The sequence below is a fragment of the Meles meles genome, chromosome 4, assembly GCF_922984935.1.
Source record: "Meles meles chromosome 4, mMelMel3.1 paternal haplotype, whole genome shotgun sequence".
In the NCBI taxonomy this organism is placed as follows: Eukaryota; Metazoa; Chordata; class Mammalia; order Carnivora; family Mustelidae; genus Meles; species Meles meles.
In genome coordinates this window covers 35,048,158-35,066,786 of record NC_060069.1, presented here as the reverse complement: position 1 = coordinate 35,066,786, position 18,629 = coordinate 35,048,158, and positions in this window count along the sequence as shown.

The following is an 18,629-nucleotide window of genomic DNA, read 5'->3' as shown; positions in this document are numbered from 1 at the left end:
AAGAGTAAGAACAGAAGCAGGTGTATAACAGAATCCTGAAGAACAGCAATGTTTAAAGGTTGTGTAGAGAAGAGACTTCTGCAAAAAGTTCTGAGTAAGCTGAACACCTAGTGCAGTGCTCTGCTCCAGGTACACACTCACTTAAATATCTGGAGAGTCAATGAATAAGGGAAGAAGGGCAGGGGAAAGGAATTCAAGGACAAGAAAAGATGGGGTCAGGAGATAGACCATACAGTGACACATTTACTGTGAAGCTGATAAAGGTGAAGACTCAGTGTCCCTCGTTTCATAGGTCCCCGCCAAGGCTCCATAACTAAACTTGTGCTCATAATGGAGTACTTTGTGACTTTTCCTGTAAAGGGTTCAAAAATAACAAAACCCTCAGGTCCTTCTAAGCCTGGTTCCAACTCTGAAAAAAATTCAAGGGAAAAACATGTCAAATGAGGAAAAGGTAGGTATTTCAGAATATAACCTCAGGAATGTTTATGCACTGAATTACTGAGCTTCAAAAACCTGCAGTGTGAACTATAGGAAATTGAGAAGAAACTTGCAGAAACACCACAGTGGGAGAGTTCTCCTCTTGAATGAAATACAGGACAAGAAAGATAAGAAAGCTATAGAGAATCTGAAGAATGTAATTAGTAAGTTTGAGCCAATGGAGATAGAGTTAACTTCTATCTAATAAATGCCATGATTGGAAATAGTTCAAAATGTTCCCCTTGACCACAATTTCAATATAACTTGAAATTAGTCTAAAAATAAAAACTGAACTAAAATTTTTTAAATTTAAATTTACTAAAAATTTTACTTAAAAATTTAAAGTTTACTAAAAAAAATTTAAAGTTCTCTCAAAGAATTTTCCCTTCAAAGGTAATACAAATAGGTATTTTAGTATACCTCATCATCATAATAAAAAACAGCATAATTATAAGAGTTGATACTATGAAAAAAAGCCATGTAAGACAGCTAAGTGTTGATGCAAGGAAATAGGAATAAATGAAAATTAATGCACAAATATCTATATCAAGAAGTTAGCAAAAAGAAGATCAAGTAACTTTGAGAAAAGGAGAAATAAGGAAAAAAATCAAATTAATGCAGAAATGGGTTTCTTTGTAAATAGGAAAACAGCCCAGTTAGTACATAAACACAAGAGCTTTTCTGGAAAACTAAGTGAAACAAAGTAAGTAACCCCAAGCTTGTCTAATCATGGAAATAAATAAGTGGGAGTGGATGCAGAGAGAAGCTGCATACACAGAAGTAGGAGCTAGAAATCACCATTGATACAGTGGAGATCACGAGAACTCTGTAAGAACGTTCTACAAAGCTCTCTTCAAATAAATCTGAATAACTAAATGAAATGGATAATTTTCTAGGAAAATACAAATTTCTAAAATTACACCCGAAAGATACAGAAGACTTCTGCGTGGGTGAACATGTAAAGATACCGAGAAAGTTTTAAAGACTTCGTCCTCAAACGGTGCCAGGCACAGATGGTTTCCTGGGTGAGTTCTTTCAACCTTCAAGGAACAGAAACTTCAATACTATTTAAATTGTTCTCAAGCAGAAGGAAAAAAGGAAAACTTCCAAATTATTTTTCAAAAGCCAACGTAACATTGATACCAAAATCTTAGAGGAGGGCAGAGAAAACAAAACTTGAGACAAATTTCTGTTCATAATACCAGAGTTGAAGTTTCTGAGACATGAAGGAAGGAGTCCCAAGTCATTTGAGTTAAATTTCTTAAAATGGCCGAAGGAATCGGTCACAGTCACCATTCACATGAAATATTATATATATAGTTTTCTTATATCCAAGTATAGATGTAAACATTCAAGTGTTTATTTCATGATTAAATGGAATTTAATAAGAAAAAATTTAAGACTCTTTTTTACAAAGAAAGCAACAATAGTAAAATAATAAAGTGCATTTACTATTTATTTGTTGCTGGGCCCTGTGTTAAGCTCTTTTCAAGAATTATCTCATTTAATCACTATTAAAACTCCAGGTGAGAAAAAAGGAGAATTTCAGACCAATATCACTGATGAATATGGATGCAAAGATTCTCAACAAGATCCTAGCAAACAGGATCCAGCAGCACATTCAAAAGATTATCCACTATGACCAGGTGGGATTCATCCCTGGGTTGCAAGTTTGGTTCAACATTCGCAAATCAATCAATGTGATAGAACAAATCAATAAGAGAAGAGAGAAGAACCACATGGTCCTCTCAATTGATGCAGAAAAAGCATTTTACAAAATCCAGCATTCATTCCTGATGAAAACGCTTCAAAGTATAGGGATAGAGGGAACATTCCTGAACTTCATAAAATCTATCTATGAAAGACCCACATCAGCAAATATCATCCTCAATGGGAAAAAGCTTGCAGCCTTCCCGTTGAGATCAGGAACACGACAAGGATGCCCACTCTCACCACTCTTGTTCAACATAGTATTAGAAGTCCTAGAGACAGCAATCAGACAACAAAGAGAAATAAAAGGTATCCAAATTGGCAAGGAAGAAGTCAAACTCTCTCTCTTCGCAGATGACATGATTCTTTATATGGAAAACCCCAAAGACTCCACCCCCAAACTACTAGAACTCATACAGCAATTCAGTAACGTGGCAGGATACAAAGTCAATGTACAGAAATCAGTGGCTTTCTTATACAATAACAATGAAAATACAGAAAGGGAAATTAGAGAATCGATTCCATTTACTATAGCACCAAGAACCATAAGATACCTGGGAATAAACCTAACCAAAGAGGTAAAGGACCTGTACTCGAGGAACTACAGAACACTCATGAAAGAAATTGAAGAAGACACAAAAAGATGGAAGACTGTTCCATGCTCTTGGATTGGAAGAATAAACATTGTTAAAATGTCTATACTGCCTAGAGCAATCTATACTTTTAATGCCATTCCGATCAAAATTCCACCAGTATTTTTCAAAGAGCTGGAGCAAATAATCCTAAAATTTGTATGGAATCAGAAGAGACCCCGAATTGCTAAGGAAATGTTGAAAAACAAAAACAAAACTGGCGGCATCACGTTACCCGATTTCAAGCTTTACTGCAAAGCTGTGATCACCAAGACAGCATGGTACTGGCATAAAAACAGACACATAGACCAGTGGAATAGAGTGGAGAGCCCAGATATGGACCCTCAACTCTATGGTGAAATAATCTTCGACAAAACAGGAAAAAATATTCAATGGAAAAAAGACAGTCTCTTCAATAAATAGTGCTGGGAAAACTGGACAGCGATATGTAGAAGAATGAAACTTGATTATTCTCTTACACCATACACAAAGATAAACTCAAAATGGATAAAAGACCTCAACGTGAGACAGGAATCTATCAGAATCCTAGAGGAGAACATAGGCAGTAACCTCTTCGATATCAGCCACAGCAACTTCTTTCAAGATATGTCTCCAAAGGCCAAGGAAACAAAAGCAAAAATGAACTTTTGGGACTTCATCAAGATCAAAAGTTTCTGCACAGCAAAGGAAACAGTCAACAAAACAAAAAGGCAACACACGGAATGGGAGAAGATATTTGCAAATGACAGTACAGACAAAAGGTTGATATCCAGGATCTATAAAGAACTTCTCAAACTCAACACACACAAAACAGATAATCATATCGAAAAATGGGCAGAAGATATGAACAGACACTTCTCCAATGAAGACATACAAATGGCTATCAGATACATGAAAAAATGTTCATCATCACTAGCCATCAGGGAGATTTAAATTAAAACAACATTGAGATACCACCTGACACCAGTTAGAATGGCCAAAATTAGCAAGACAGGAAACAACATGTGTTGGAGAGGATGTGGAGAAAGGGGAACCCTCTTACACTGTTGGTGGGAATGCAAGTTAGTGCAGCCACTTTGGAGAACAGTGTGGAGACTCCTGAAGAAATTAAGAATAGAGCTTCTCTATGACCCTGCAATTGCACTGCTGGGTATTTACCCCAAAGATACAGATGTAGTGAAAAGAAGGGCCTTCTGTACCCCAATGTTTATTGCAGCAATGGCTACGGTCGCCAAACTGTGGAAAGAACCAAGATGCCCTTCAACAGATGAATGGATAAGGAAGATGTGGTACATATACACTATGGAGTATTATGCCTCCAGCAGAAAGGATGAATACCCAACTTTTGTAGCAACATGGATGGGACTGGAAGAAATTATGCTGAGCGAAATAAGTCAAGCAGAGAGAGTCAAGTATCATATGGTCTCACTTATTTGTGGAGCATAACAAATAACATGGAGGACATGGGGAGATGGAGAAGAGAAGGGAGTTGAGGGAAACTGGAAGGGGAGATGAACCATGAGAGACTATGGACTCTGAGAAACAACCAGAGGGTTTTGAAGGGGCGGAGGAGGGGGGTGGGAGGTTGAGGAACCAGGTGGTGGGTAATAGGGAGGGCACGTACTGCATGGAGCACTGGGTGTGATGCCAAAACAATGAACACTGTTATGCTGTAAATAAACAATTAAATGAATTAAAAAAAAAAAAAAACTCCAGGTGAGAACTATTAATGTTATTCGCCCTTAAATATAAGGAATCAGAGCCTCAGCAAGTGTATTTCACAGCCAGAATGTGGTAGAGCTGGGGTTTAGACCAAGGCAGTGCACTCTGGAATTTTTCAAACGAATTTTTCAAACGAATTTCAGGTATTTTGTTGGTTTTTTCTTTTGTTTTTGTTTTTTAAGATTTTATTTGTTTATTTGACAGAGAGCGCGCCAGAGCAGCAGAGGGAGAGGGAGAAGCAGGGTTCCCGCTGCACAGGGAGCTGGATGCGGGCCTCGATCCCAGGACCCTAGGATCTTGCCTGAACCAAAGGCAGATACTTAACCACCCCTGAATTTCAGTTTGTAAAATGACCATCATCTGGCACCCTGAGCAAAGTCATGTGTTATGCAGATCCCAAGTGCTGGGAAAAAACACCTTCTGTAGACGTAGCGGTGACATTTATGCTCCCATGTGTTAAATATATTTGTTGTCCTGGAGTAGAGGCATAGCCAGGCTGGCTAAAAGCAGAGCTGTCAACCACAGCTAGGATAGCAGAAAAGTGAACAGGGTGAGTCGAGATCAATAGGCATGGAGGTAATGAGGCTGTGACATTCATGCTCACAGTAGAAAGACAATTGTGTGTCAGTCTTAGGTCAGAGGATGCGTTATGGGGCCTGTGATTCATGGGACAACTGAAACAGGAGACAAACTTTGGATGCATGTACATACAGGTATGTCTGCAGGTAACATCTGTGACTTTCCAAAGATTCTCCAAAAGGGTCATATATTCGCAAAAGTTTGTACATTCTTGCTGCAGGTGGGAGTAAGATGCTAGAAGGTTATAGCCACTCCAGGTAGCAAAGAAAGTGACCCTGACAGCTGTCTGTTTTCAGGTTGTGCCAGCCAGGGGGATGGGTACATCAAGCTCTATCCTCTCTCCTCTGCCCTCCCCAGCAGGGTTCCCACTTCCCGACTTTGCCTTCCTGCTCACTCCTGCCAATTCAGTGGATATGGCAGTAGGGGTGGGGAGTACACTTTCCTGTGAGTATCTGAGTCTTTGGGGGTGTGTGTGTGTGTGTGTGTGTGTGTGTGTGTGTGTTGTTTGCCAAGGACCCAATTGCATAAATGTTCTGGTGGCTCTCATCCTGGTCCTGAGAGCCAAAGCAACATCACAGATAAGATTAGTAATAGAGGGGCACCTGGGTGGCTCAGTGGGTTAAAGCCTCTGCCTTTGGCTCGGGTCGTGATCCCAGGGTCCTGGGATTGGGCCCCACATTGGGTTCTCTGCTCCGAGGGGAGCCTGCTTCCCCCTCTCTCTCTGCCTGCCTCTCTGCCTACTTGTGATCTCTGTCAAATAAATAAATCAATAAATCTTAAAAAAATTAGTAATAGAATAAGCTTGTCAAATCACCATGTTGTACACTTGAAATTAATGTAACATTGTGTGTCAACTCTACTCAAATTAAAACTAAACAAAACAGATACAGGGATCGATTTGGGGAAAAGGGTCAGTGTGTATCTTTTCTTTCCACAGAGCTTCTCCTGAACAGGCCTCTGTCTTGCCGGGACTAACTATTCACTTAGGGCTTTTATATGGATCCTGCATTATTTGGGATTAAAAGAAACAAATTGGAAAAGTCGTATTTCCAATCCTGGTTCTGGATTTAAAAACAACAATAACGGGGGTGCCTGGGTGGCTCAGTGGTTAAGCCTCTGCCTTCGGCTCCAGTCATGGTCTCAGGGTCCTGGGATTGAGCCCCACATCGGGCGGGCTCTCTGCTCAGCGGGGAGCCTGCTTCCCCCTTTCTCTCTGCCTGCCTCTCTGCCTCCTTGTGATCTCTGTCTGTTAAATAAATAAATAAAATCTTTAAAAAATACCACGACGATAACGACAACAAAAATGAAGATGTCACTGGATGCTCACAAGAGTTACCATGTAGGGTGGGTTATCAGGTAGAAAATTGTCTCCTCCTGAGGAGATTCTCTTTTCGGACGTCCTCAGCGTGAACCTTAACAGGCACAGCCGGAAAGGGAGTGCCGTGTTGCTAATGTAACTCAAATTAACCATTGGAAGTGGGCTGTGTGTGGTGTCTTTATTTTAACCAATAGCATATTCCGCCTGGAAATAACGGGGCTGAGAGCAGGAGAGAAGGTGGTGCAAAAAGCAACAGGAGGAACAAATCCAAGAAAAACGAAATTGCCTCCTGCAAGAGAATAAATAAAAAACCGCAGGAATTACTTATTGGTGTAGTCTCAGAGGCCTCATAAAAAGTAACTCCTTGATTTACCTTCCCTGTTTCCTGTAGTGGCTGCCAGACAAAATTAAAGATGGGCCCATGAAACTGGTGAGACCGAGACAGACATAAAGTATGCTTCAGAGGCTCCAACTTTTAAGTGCCTTTCCACTTAATTGTCTTTGGTTGCCAGCTTTGGAGGGATGAAGAGGGAGAAGTAGCAGCCTGGCTTGAAACATTTGCAGAGTCTCAAGACGAAGCATTCTGCCCTGCACACAATGACGGCGACCCATTGTCACCCCAACACCACATTCGTCCTTCTGACTGGGCGTATGCCAAGTATTACGGATTGCCAGAGTAGGGAACATTTTGGTGAAGTCTCTCAGTGTAATTCCCTCTAGACAAACCACTCAATATTCCCCAGCTCTTTTGATGAGGCCTTGGTTGGATATAGTTCCAGGAGTGGGAAGGGGGAATAAAATCTCTCCTCTCTGCCTCAGCGCAGCACTTTCATGATGGTGTATCACTCTGCCCCTTTGGTGACATAACGAACTGATTTATATGCAATAAATGTTTATTGCATACCTACTATAACAGTTATCTCTTGATCCAGTGATGCTATTAAACAACCACAAATCACCATAGCGTACAAGAATAAGTGATTATTGTGTCTGGAATCAACTAGAGGACAGTTCAGTGATTGCTGATTTTGACTGGGCTCACTCATGAGTCTGCAGATTAGTTGGCTGGCTGTTGGCTAATCTGGGATGGCCTTGTCTAGGACATCTGGGATGACTTGATTCTCTGCCATATGTCTTTCGTCCTCTATTGGGCTAGTCTGGGCATGTTTTTGCATGGTGATAGCAGAAGCTCAAGAGAACAGGCAGAGACACACAAAGCTTCTTGAGATGTAGGTCTAGAACAGGGAGGGACACTGGCATCCTGCCACATTTTCTTGGCTGATGCAAGACACAGACTAGTCCAAATTCAAGGCATAGGATAGGAAAGTAGATTTTCAGTCTTTAGTGAGAAAAGCTGCAAAGTCACACGGAACATAACAAGGACACAGGAAACGAGTACAAATTAGGATTGTCGCAACCTACCACCCATACTATATGCCAAGTCTGTGCTACATATTCATAGCAACCCAAAGTTTCTTTGATCCCTAGCCTCTTTCCCTTTCTACATGGACGTGTTAGCTCATCCCTGTTTGGGAGAAAGGACAATCCCGACTATTTCACTGTCTATGTTATTTTCATGTGTTTCCCAGCCTTAGAACTCTTTGTGGAAAACAGCAGAGGTGTATATGAATATGGGAGGAGCACTTCCTTTAACCCTGAAGCCTGGGCTAGAAGCACAATGACGCTGAAGCTCATAGAGTGGATGCTGTCAGTGCTCCACTCAGATTCCCAGCTACTATGAGTGTTGGCTACTAACGGCTCATAGCTGTGTCCTCTTCTCCAGAAATTTGCCTTCAGCCAGGCAAAGGCTGTCTTGATTCAGGAGCTATGCACCTGTCTCCACCTCTCATCCAGGAGCCTGTAGCTGACGACATAAAATAAGAACATCAAAGACTGCTTCCCTTCCCTGAAGGGATGGCCAACTCTGTGGTGCAACTTGAGCTCTAGCACCCTTGCTAGAACCAGCCTGCCTTTAGCCTTTAGCTCAAACTACATTCTTAGTTTGCATCTTCTACTGTTCCATCCTGCTTCCGTCACTCCTATTTTCCTGAGAGTACCCCGTCAATAAATCATGTGCAACGAAATCCCCATCTCAGGCTCTGCTTCTAGGAACCCAAGAAAGCCATGAAATAAGAGTCCCTCTTCTTCCTAAAGACCAGCTTGTACTTGGGACTCTAGGCTGACTCCATCGTTAACATGTGTGGTTCCCCCCGAAAGGGCAGCAGTCCCCAGCAGGCTATGGAGGGATGACTATTGAGCAGTGGCGATGCTTAAAATGTTTAGAACTGTCTGTCTTTTCTTTGAGGCACCCTGGAGGTTCTTGGACATAACTGGCTGAGACTTGGAGAAAGGAGAAGGGAAGAAAATCCTGTGTAAGTAAGAGAGAAAAGAAATCAATAGCACTGGTAAATATTAATGTTAATGTGAGTTCACCTATATTAACGATCCAATCCACTGAGAACTGCTAAAGCTTGGGTTACCTTGGCATCCTAAGTAAGCCTAGGGAGTTTGTTGTAGAACTCCTGGACCAAATATGCTTCTCTGAAATACATCTGAGGATGGATACACATTGCAGTATCTCATATTTCAAAAGAGCTACTGCCTGTCTCCACGTCTCCACAGGGACCTCAGCAACGCGGGTGCACTCGAGTTCTTCAGCTTTCATATCTCCCGTCAAACTAACTAGTATCTGGCCTCAGTCAGTCATTTTTAATCCACTCTCTCTCCCCTTTGATTACAAGTTAAAATTCAAACAACCTTGCATAATATAAAAGGCGTCCTATGACATGGTCCCCAGTGCCTTTCCAGCCCTGCTCTTTCTTCACTTTTTGCAGGATCTAGACTGAGCTAGAGACCATTTCTGAGTAAGCCAGGAGTCTTGCCCTGGGGGGACTGTACACATGATCTTCCTCGAGTTGCTGTGTCCTACTTTCTGGTCTATGATTGGTGAACTTCCAGTTGTCCTTCATGATCCACCTTCCTCACCTCTTTATGGACTGTGTCTTGACCATATTAATGTGGTTTCTGCCTCAGGGTATATTATATCCTCATTATATTCATTCTGGGCACCCAGGGCACTTTGAACCTGCAACTCTCATAGGAATTCTCAGCTGTATGAATGAATTAGAATACATTACTCCTCTAGAAAACCTGCCTAAGCCTTGAAAGCAAATATGACAAAAAATAAAAAATAGACCAAATAGTCCTAGTGTATTGAGCAAAACAGAATGTCTATAAACTTTAAGCCGTGTTCACCCTTTTATTCAAACCCACCTAGTATGACTCCTTGATGTTGCTTAAAATATAAAGTCTGCTTAGAAGACTTTGGGCACATTTTCTTGTCTTCTGATGGTATGAACACCATATGGGTAGACAATGTGTCATATCAAATTCAGCTCAAAGGAATAAACCAGGCCTCCTTCCTTTGTTAATTTATATATTTTGTTCTCTTCCAAATATAGGTCAAAACTGTCTCTACAATAACTATATTAACTAAAAAGAAAAGTTAAAAATTTTAGCAAGAGGTAAGATGGGGGAACCTTTTGTGGTTTCTCCTTAGGGTTTTAGAATGCCTTGTGGTGGGGGAGGAGAAGCTCTTGTGAGTTACATACGACCCATGTCTATCAGTGCTGTGTTATAGTCCTCAAATGATCTGGAGTTTGAACTTCTTAAAACAAAGGATACTGCCCACAGATGTGTCCTCCTTGTTACTCAGCATCAAATCACTAAGGTTGGATGATCACCAAAAAACCACAAACCTCATTAAAAAGTAAAGGGAAGTAAAAGATCACACTGGTATCTATTTTTGTGACTCTGTTGTTTTAGAGACTCACATAGGAATCACTTGTGGAGCTTGATACAAATGTTTTGCCGAAGCTTAACCATTCAGAAAATTCTGATTCAATGAGACTGAATGTGGTTAAGGAGTTTGATTTTTTTTTTTTTTTTTTTTGAGAGAGAAAGAGAATGGAGAAAACACAAGCAGGGGAAGGGCATAGGGAGATGGAGAGAGAGAATCTTAAGCAGGCTCCATGCTCAGTGTGGAGCCTGATGTGGGGCTCAATCTCCTGACCCTGAGATCATGACCTGAGCCAAAACCAAAAGTCAGACACTTAACTGATTGAGAGCCACCCAGGTGCCCCAAGGAGTCTGTCTTTTTTTTTTTTAAGATATTATTTATTTATTTGACAGAGAGAGAGATCACAAGTAGGCAGAGAGAGAGGGGAAAGCTGGCTCCCCTGCGGGGCTTGATCCCAGGACCCTGAGATCACGACCTGAGCTGAAAGTAGAGGCTTAACTCAATGAGTCACCTAGGTTCCCCAAGGCATCTGCTTTTTAAATAAATGTTCCAGGTGATTCTCAGACAGGAGGGACTTCAACCATACTTTGAGCACTCACTGTTTTAACTATTCTGTAATCACAAAAGCTATAATTCTGAGGAAAAAAGTGGGTACCAAATATTATTCTTACATAAGAGCAGGTCAGTTCCATGGTCAATAGTTTCATTCTTTCTCTGGTATAGATCTTTATCTCACTTGTTCCTGTCTTACTTTGTTAGACTCAACTCACTTGGCAAGACTACAGTGCTGGTCACATTCAACTCTCTGCTCATTCCACAGCTGCATTCATCCCACAGAATATGACACAGAAAAACTCAAACTCACAGCCATGCTGACTGACCTCCCATCTGGCTCTGTGGTTTCATCAAGGTAAGATGCCCACTGAAAATATTTCTAAAAAATGGACAAAATGAATGAGAGCTATATATAATGGTTTGAAGGTATTTGATTGTGACCAACACAGGCAGGAGTTGAGGGATTATAATCACTGAGAAGAAGAAAGCAAAGGAGATGAGGTCTTTACTCACTCCAGCTTTCTTACTGGACATTTACCAATTTGTCATGTGGAGAAATGGAGCCCAGGGGAAAGAGGTAGCCAGGCATCCATGCTGGGTTGATAACACATGTTGATGCTCAGAGCTTTCAACACTGTGAGAGCTTGGCAGGTAAAATTCTAGAGAGAATTTTGTCATTTTTCCTTCTACAAATTCCCTTTGACTCTACGTGGCAGCCACAACGGTGCATGTCTTGCGTCTTCCTTCAGAAAAGAATTGCTGAGGGGCACCTTTCTGTCTCATTTGGTTGGGCGTCTGCCTTTGGCTCAGGTCATGATCTCAGTGTTCTGAGATCAAGCCCCACATCAGGCTCCTTGCTCAGTAGGGAGCCTGCTTCTGCCTGCTGCTCTCCCTGCTTGTGCTCTCTCTCTATCAAATAAATAAATACATAAAAATTAAAAAAAAGAACTTATGAAGGGTGCATTTAGTTGATAACCTTCAGGTGCAACACTTTCAGGATCTTCCTCAGTTTTGAGCCCAAGCTCTGTTCTTCCCATGCAGATCCCTGGCAGTAGCTTGGCATGCTGAGGCCTGGTCACTTCTGCATAATGTGGGACTCCTGTATAGACAGTCATTTCACCAGAGGTCCCTGATAGGTTGGCTGTGGACTTCCAAGAGCTGCACCATAGTTGGAGGCTCTCATACCTGATATGCCTTCTTCCCCCTTTTGTGGCCCTCAGACCTACACCATGGCCCGAGAGCTCTCTCTACTCCTGCTTCCCCCAACTCACCACAAATCCTTTACCTTCTAATTCTTTTTCTCTGTTTCTTGGAGATCCAGTTGACATACTCCACTAGCCACCACCTCAATTATTTGCTCCCTTTTAGCAAAACTTCTTGAAATAGTTGTTAAACTCACTGTCTCTGATTCCTTTCTTCCTGTTGGCTTTTAACTCCCTGCAATCACACCTTAACAACCCCATCAGCATGTGGAACGCATGCACATATTTACATACTCCTTGGAAACTATTCTTACTTAAAGGACTTCCATATCACTCTCTGCTCACTTGCCAAAGTGAATTACTCCCTCCACCTTGATGATAAGGTTTTTCACTTGATCTCCAGCACACTGCTCTCCTTGTGTTTCTTTCTTTGTCTCTCTTTCTCTCTGTCTGTCTCTGTCTCTCCCACTCTTTTCATTCACGTATCTCCGGGGAAATTTTAAGTCTTTATTGTGTTTCATCGTCTTCAGGTTAGAATGCCCCAGGGCTCAATCCTTGCGCATCTTCACTTCTCTGTCTACTGACATTCCTTGGATGATCTCATCTAGTCCAAGGAATTTCAATACTATTTAAATCTTGATAACCCCCAAACAACAGGTAAACCCACCAGCCACCTCTCTCCTCACACCCCACACTCCCCCTTTCCTCCATTTGGACTTTTGGAAGAACCCTCCACTCTACAATTCTGACCTTTCTCCTATCCCTCAACTTTTCTCCTCTCAGGTTGTCATAATTCTACCTTCCATCTGCTCTATCTTGGAAGCTGCTTCCTCTCACTTCATATCCAATTCTGTTGGCACCAGCTTCAGAATATCCAGAATATATGGAATTGGACAACTTTTTGCTTTCTCTGCTAATACTGCCCTGGTCTGAAACACTGTCATTTGTCCCCAGGAGAATCACAGTAGCAGAGTACCTGGGCTCCCTTCTTGCCCCTCACTGACTCTCAACACAGCAACCATAGAGAACTTCTTAGTATAAATTAAATCATGTCACTTCTCTATTCAAAACTTCCTAATGGCTGCCAGTTTAAAACAGAGTTGAAACCAGAGCCCCTCTAAAGATACCCCTACCCTCTCCTACCTCCTGATAAGTCTCTGGATTCCTTTCCTATTAGTCTTTCTCTTAGCCACACCGGCTTCCTTGCCATGCCCCAGTGCATCAGGCATGCTCCTGTCATAGGGCTTCTCTGTACCTTTTCCCTCTGACATGTTTGTTTTTCCATGAGAACAGCCCTGAATGCCATAGTCCCTCCTTATTTGTGGTTTGTTTTCTGTGGTGTCACTCATGACCAACCGTGGTCTGGAAGTAAATGATCCTCCTTCTGAAGGATCATCAGAAGGTCCGTAGTAGCCTAATTCTAAGTCACGGTGCCTATGCCATTCACCTCGCTTCTTTTCATGCGGGCATTTTATCATCATCACAAGGAGAAGGGTGAGTCCAGTACAGTAAGATATTTTCTGGGAGAGAGAGCCCACATTCATGTGACTTTTGTTACAGTATATTGTTATAATTGTTCTGTTTTATTATTAGTGAATTTGTAAATTAAACTTTAGCTTAGGTATGCATGTGGGGGGGAAACATCGTATATATAGGGTTCAGCACTATCCATGGTTTTAGGCATCCACTGGGGGTGTCAGAACATGCACCCCACAGATAAGGGGTGTACCCTATTTCATAATGCTGCCAGAGCACCGCTCCCTAATTCTCCTCCTTCCCATCCTACTTAACCACTTTCTTTCTCTTAACACCTATCACTATGTAGTTACTATAAAATTATACTACACGTTATGCTTACTGTTTGTTATCTATTTACTGTTTCTTGGTGGTTTAAGGAATTATATTGAATGATTATTCTAGATATGCTGCCTAACTGTGAAAGCAAGTGTAGGTACTCCCCACTTGTCACAAGTTTACGTTGTGCCACTTTGCTTTTGTGGAAGACCTCCTTTGGTACCTGTTTACTCTAACTGAAAGAAATCTGAAGAGGATTTTAACTTTTAAGGCTAATGTGAAAATACCATTTTTTTGTGCACCAAGCCATTATAGAGGCAGCAAACACCTGAGCAGCAGAGGGGCCCCGCCAACTCCTTCTCCAGGATCCACACTCAGTATCTCAGCATCCAGCCACCAGAGCTTTGAACTGGGTCTGTGAGCATCTGCGCGTTGCCTCGATTTATTTTGTGCATCCATTAGCAAGACAGGTCCTAAGATATCAGAAGAACCTAACAGTGGTTAGTTGTTGGCTTTGGGAATGCTCAAAATTCTTTTCATATAAATTAATGATAATTGCTTTTTCTCTTCAGGCCATTCCAGGTTACAAAAAGTTTCACAGGAATGCTCTACTTTCTCTTACTGGGAGAAACCTGTATCTCAGATGAAATAAGCACAAAGTGCTTCAAGTGCTGAGAGGATTAAGCTGAATAGTGGTGGGCAGGGACACTTGGCCCTTTTGTTACCTTATGAATTCAGTGTCTGGTTTACAGCAGGTGCTCAATGAATATTAAGGTGGTTAAAGGGAAAATGAATATTGCCAGAGGAGTGCGACTCTGCCTGCATGTGGAGATTCTAATCTTGTTTATTCCATTTAGCCTCCTCATGCCCTGTTAAATATCCTCACCAGGTGACACCTATTTTTTTTTTTTTCTATAGCTTCTAGAAATTTGGTTTGTGGATGTATTACCCATCTGGCACTAAACCAACCTAAAACTTCCAAATAAAGTAATATGAGATTTTAGCTATGTCTCTGAGTATTCAAGAAATAGTAATGCTTCCCCATTACTGCCAGATACCTGAATTTGCCAGGGTAAAGATCATAAATGGTATTGTAGTAGATGCCTTTGTTCCTTGTGGACATGGCACACTTTTCAAAATTCAGTGGGCTTTAGTAGAATTTTGAAATAATGATGATGATTGATGATGTTTTATTTAAAGCTGATGTGAGAATTTGTTGAGTTAAAATGTGAAAACCTTGATTTCTGTGGTTGTTTTCTTTGTGTTTCTTTTTCTTTTCTTTTCTCTTTTTTTGAAGCTGATATTACCATGATACCCTATTCATTTGCTTGTTTGTTCATTCATTCATTCATTCATTCATTCATTCATTCATACTATGTGGGTTTTGTTGTTTGGTTAGCTTCCTTTGTGTCGGCTAGATTTGGAGGACAAAAGATGCAAAGACATGGTCCATGTCTTGCAAGACTTTCTAGTCTAGAAGAAAAGAAAAAAAGAACTGCAGACAGACGTATGAAGCATGAAAACATCATAGAAAAATTTAAATATGCAGTAAGATTTCAGGGGACTTAAAAACAAAAATGATAACCATTAACAGGAACCCCCAAATGCCTAATTCTGCCTATGGCCATCATGGAGTCCTCACAGAGAAAGCTCAATATGAGGCAGAGGTAGGAGGGTAAGTTACAACTTGCCACAGTGCTTAAAGATGGGAGTGTGGGGGAGGAGAGAGAAAAGGAAGGGTGGGGTGCCTGGTGGTGGAGTCAGGTAAGCATCTGACTCTTGATATCGGCTCAGGTCGTGATCTCAGATTGTGAGATCCAGCCCCGTGTCAGGCTCCACACTCAGCAGAGAGTCTGCTTGGGATTCTCTCCCTCTGCCCCTCCCCCACTTCATGTGTTCTTTCTTTCTAAAGAAAAAAAAAAAGAGAAAAATGGGAGCCAAAGTATGTTGGTACGAACAACCCGATAAATTAGAAAATCCATGAGGAAATTGAAGTGCCTATAATTTAGGGGATATACAGCATAGCTGGGACAGATCATGAAGGCCTTGGAATGCCATCTGGCATTTTGGCATTTATGTCATTTTTGATCATATTTCTGGGAAGATCTATATATTTTTTAACAGATACTATAAATATGTAAGTAGCCCTTGTGCTATCTCGTAGGGACAATGACAGAAGCTTGTAAAGACAGGCAGAGAAAGACAGAGTAATAATAAGCTTATAGAAGGCAACAGTGAATGCAGCCTTCATTTTAGATTTCCTGGTGGTGCAGAGAAAGAAGACAGCTCACATTTTGATGGGTGACTTCGTTCTAACAAGGAACAGCTGTCTCGGCTTCATGGGAATATGCATGCTTTCTCAGGCTTGTACTTGGAAAGATCACTCTCTGGTGGGTGTTTGCATAAAGAGTCATTGAATACTGGTGAGAGGCATTGTCTTTGAACATGTTTTACAGATAATGCAGAGGTTTGTACTTAGAACTGCTCATTTTATCTTCAGCCTCTCAGTGAAAGAGAACATGAGGCTGACATTTTATAATGGCAAAACCCAGGAGGCCAGAGCTGTCAGATGTGTTCAGAAGACATAGGTGTGTCTTTTCTTCCTATTGCGTTGCTCTCGGTGCCTAGCAAGGAGGCCTGAGCCAGCTGTGCAGCTGTGATGGTATAATACACTCTCCAGGACTCACATTCTCATATGATTTTACCAGGACAAAACCAACTTTGAGACCGAATGTGGTTTGAATCATAGGTTTCCAGAGTTACTTTCATAGTAAAGAGGTTCATTTGTCCTTCCTTCAGAGAATGCTGTGAACTGAGAATTACAAACTGAAGGGTGAAATAAGGACAACCAAGTAAACGTCCACGGTCTTGCTGAGACTTCTTAGTAACGGTGGATTTGGTGAGTTGGTGAGCTGTCTCTCATTGGCAGATTCAAGATTCACATGCCAATCATGTAATAGCATTAGACACTTTTCCCCTTTTATGGGAGACAGTCACAAAGTCGGAGTAGGACTAGAGAGAAAGTTTATTGCAGACAGGAGTTGCTTATCTGTAAATCCTCATGATAGCTATTTTTGAATGATTGAAAGAACTATTTGATTTCTGTGGTTTGTATTGCAAAGATAAACTATACTGGGAAAAAAATAGAAGCCCATCTTTAGTTAGCATTGGCAAAACATAGTTCACAAAGCATAAATAACCTCCTTTGACATCTGTGGCTCCTGTAATGCGGAGGGATTATTATTTTTCCTTCACCAGTGAGGTGGAAGGGGGAAGTGAGTTTCTTTTGATATGCTTCTCTGGGCATGAAGATATCTGATGGGTATCTTAGATATAGAGATCTTGGCTTTCTGAAATTCGGTTATGTATATGCCATAAGCCAGGAGATGGACTATGTCATTTCTTAATGAGTTTTTCTTTCCTTAAGTCACGTGGCTTTTTGTAGCTTAGCAGTGTCCATGGAATTTGGTGAACTTTGGTGTTGTATGGGAGCTGGTGGATGAGCGGTGCCTACAACTTTGTTGCACATGGTGGTTGTCTTTCATAGTGGCCCAGCTGCCTACCTTATTTATGTATTTCTCAGGAGGAGCTGAATACTTCGTTTTAGAAAAACTGGACTCTAACCCAAAGTGACCCTGAAGCCTAAGCTGCATACTAATCTTTGTCAATGAGAGAAAAGCACTTTGTTCTCAAAAATCCACTTGCCCCTTCTTCTTGCCCTTGAAGACTTCCTATTTGAAGCAGCAGGGAACAGAGGAAAGCTAACACATTTTGTTCTTTGGATTTCTACCAGTTCAATTTTCTAACTGTTAGTTTCTTAAAATAAGTGTTGCCGTAAAGGACCACAAAGACCTCTGATTTTGTCACTCCATCAAAAGCCTTGATATGCAGGAGGCATGCATGTCTGTAAGGGCTGAACCATGAAGAGGTACTGACTGGAAGTCTCAGTTTGCTTTCATTTGCATGTCACGAAGATCAGCAGCCACAAATCCTTAATAAATGACACTGCAAATAAAAATTTTTATTAACAGTTTGGGGTTGTGAATCCTCTTTTTTCCCTTTCTAGTTTCCCTCTTAGGGTCTGCTTCCTCCTTTGTGTATGATCTCTCCCTTCTTCTCACACACAGCATGCATCTTCTTCTCGTCTCTGTATCTGAGTCTTCCATTAGCCTTCCAAAAGTGTATTTGCTTAAATAAAAGAAGGAACAGATGTTGACCTTATATTGTGATGCACACACACACACACAGAACAATTAATTCATTTGTGTGTGTGTGTGTGTGTGTGTGTGTGTGCGGTAGATCTGCTTTGCTCCAATACTGACAGTCTTTGAAAATGTATATCCATTTGAGACCCAAGCCATGTTTTGTTTTCATCCTGATGCTCAACAGAATTTAACTCCAAGTTAGGTTCCAGTTCCCCAGTGAGAGTCTTCAATTGTTCCCAGAAATAAAACAAGTGAATATTTCAATTTTAAATATTTGAAAGACCTTTTTTTTCCAAATGTGCTCATATTTTTGCTCACATTTTAAAAATTAGCTTAACCCTTGTCTATCATCATCTGCTTCATCAGACGCAAAATGAAGTTACAAATGGTTTCTGGTTAGAGTTGTTAAGAATTATTCATAATCTTAGGCTAGATACATATATGGGAGATAAATATGCTTTAGGGTGTTCTTCCTAGATAAAATTTCTGCCCATTTAGAAACAAATTTCATCACACACACACACACACACACACACACACACACACACGCTTCCCACTTGTCTGTCCCTCTTTTACAACTTTCTAGCTCAGCATGATCATGTCTTGAGCTTATCCTGACCTGACATAGGAGTCTTA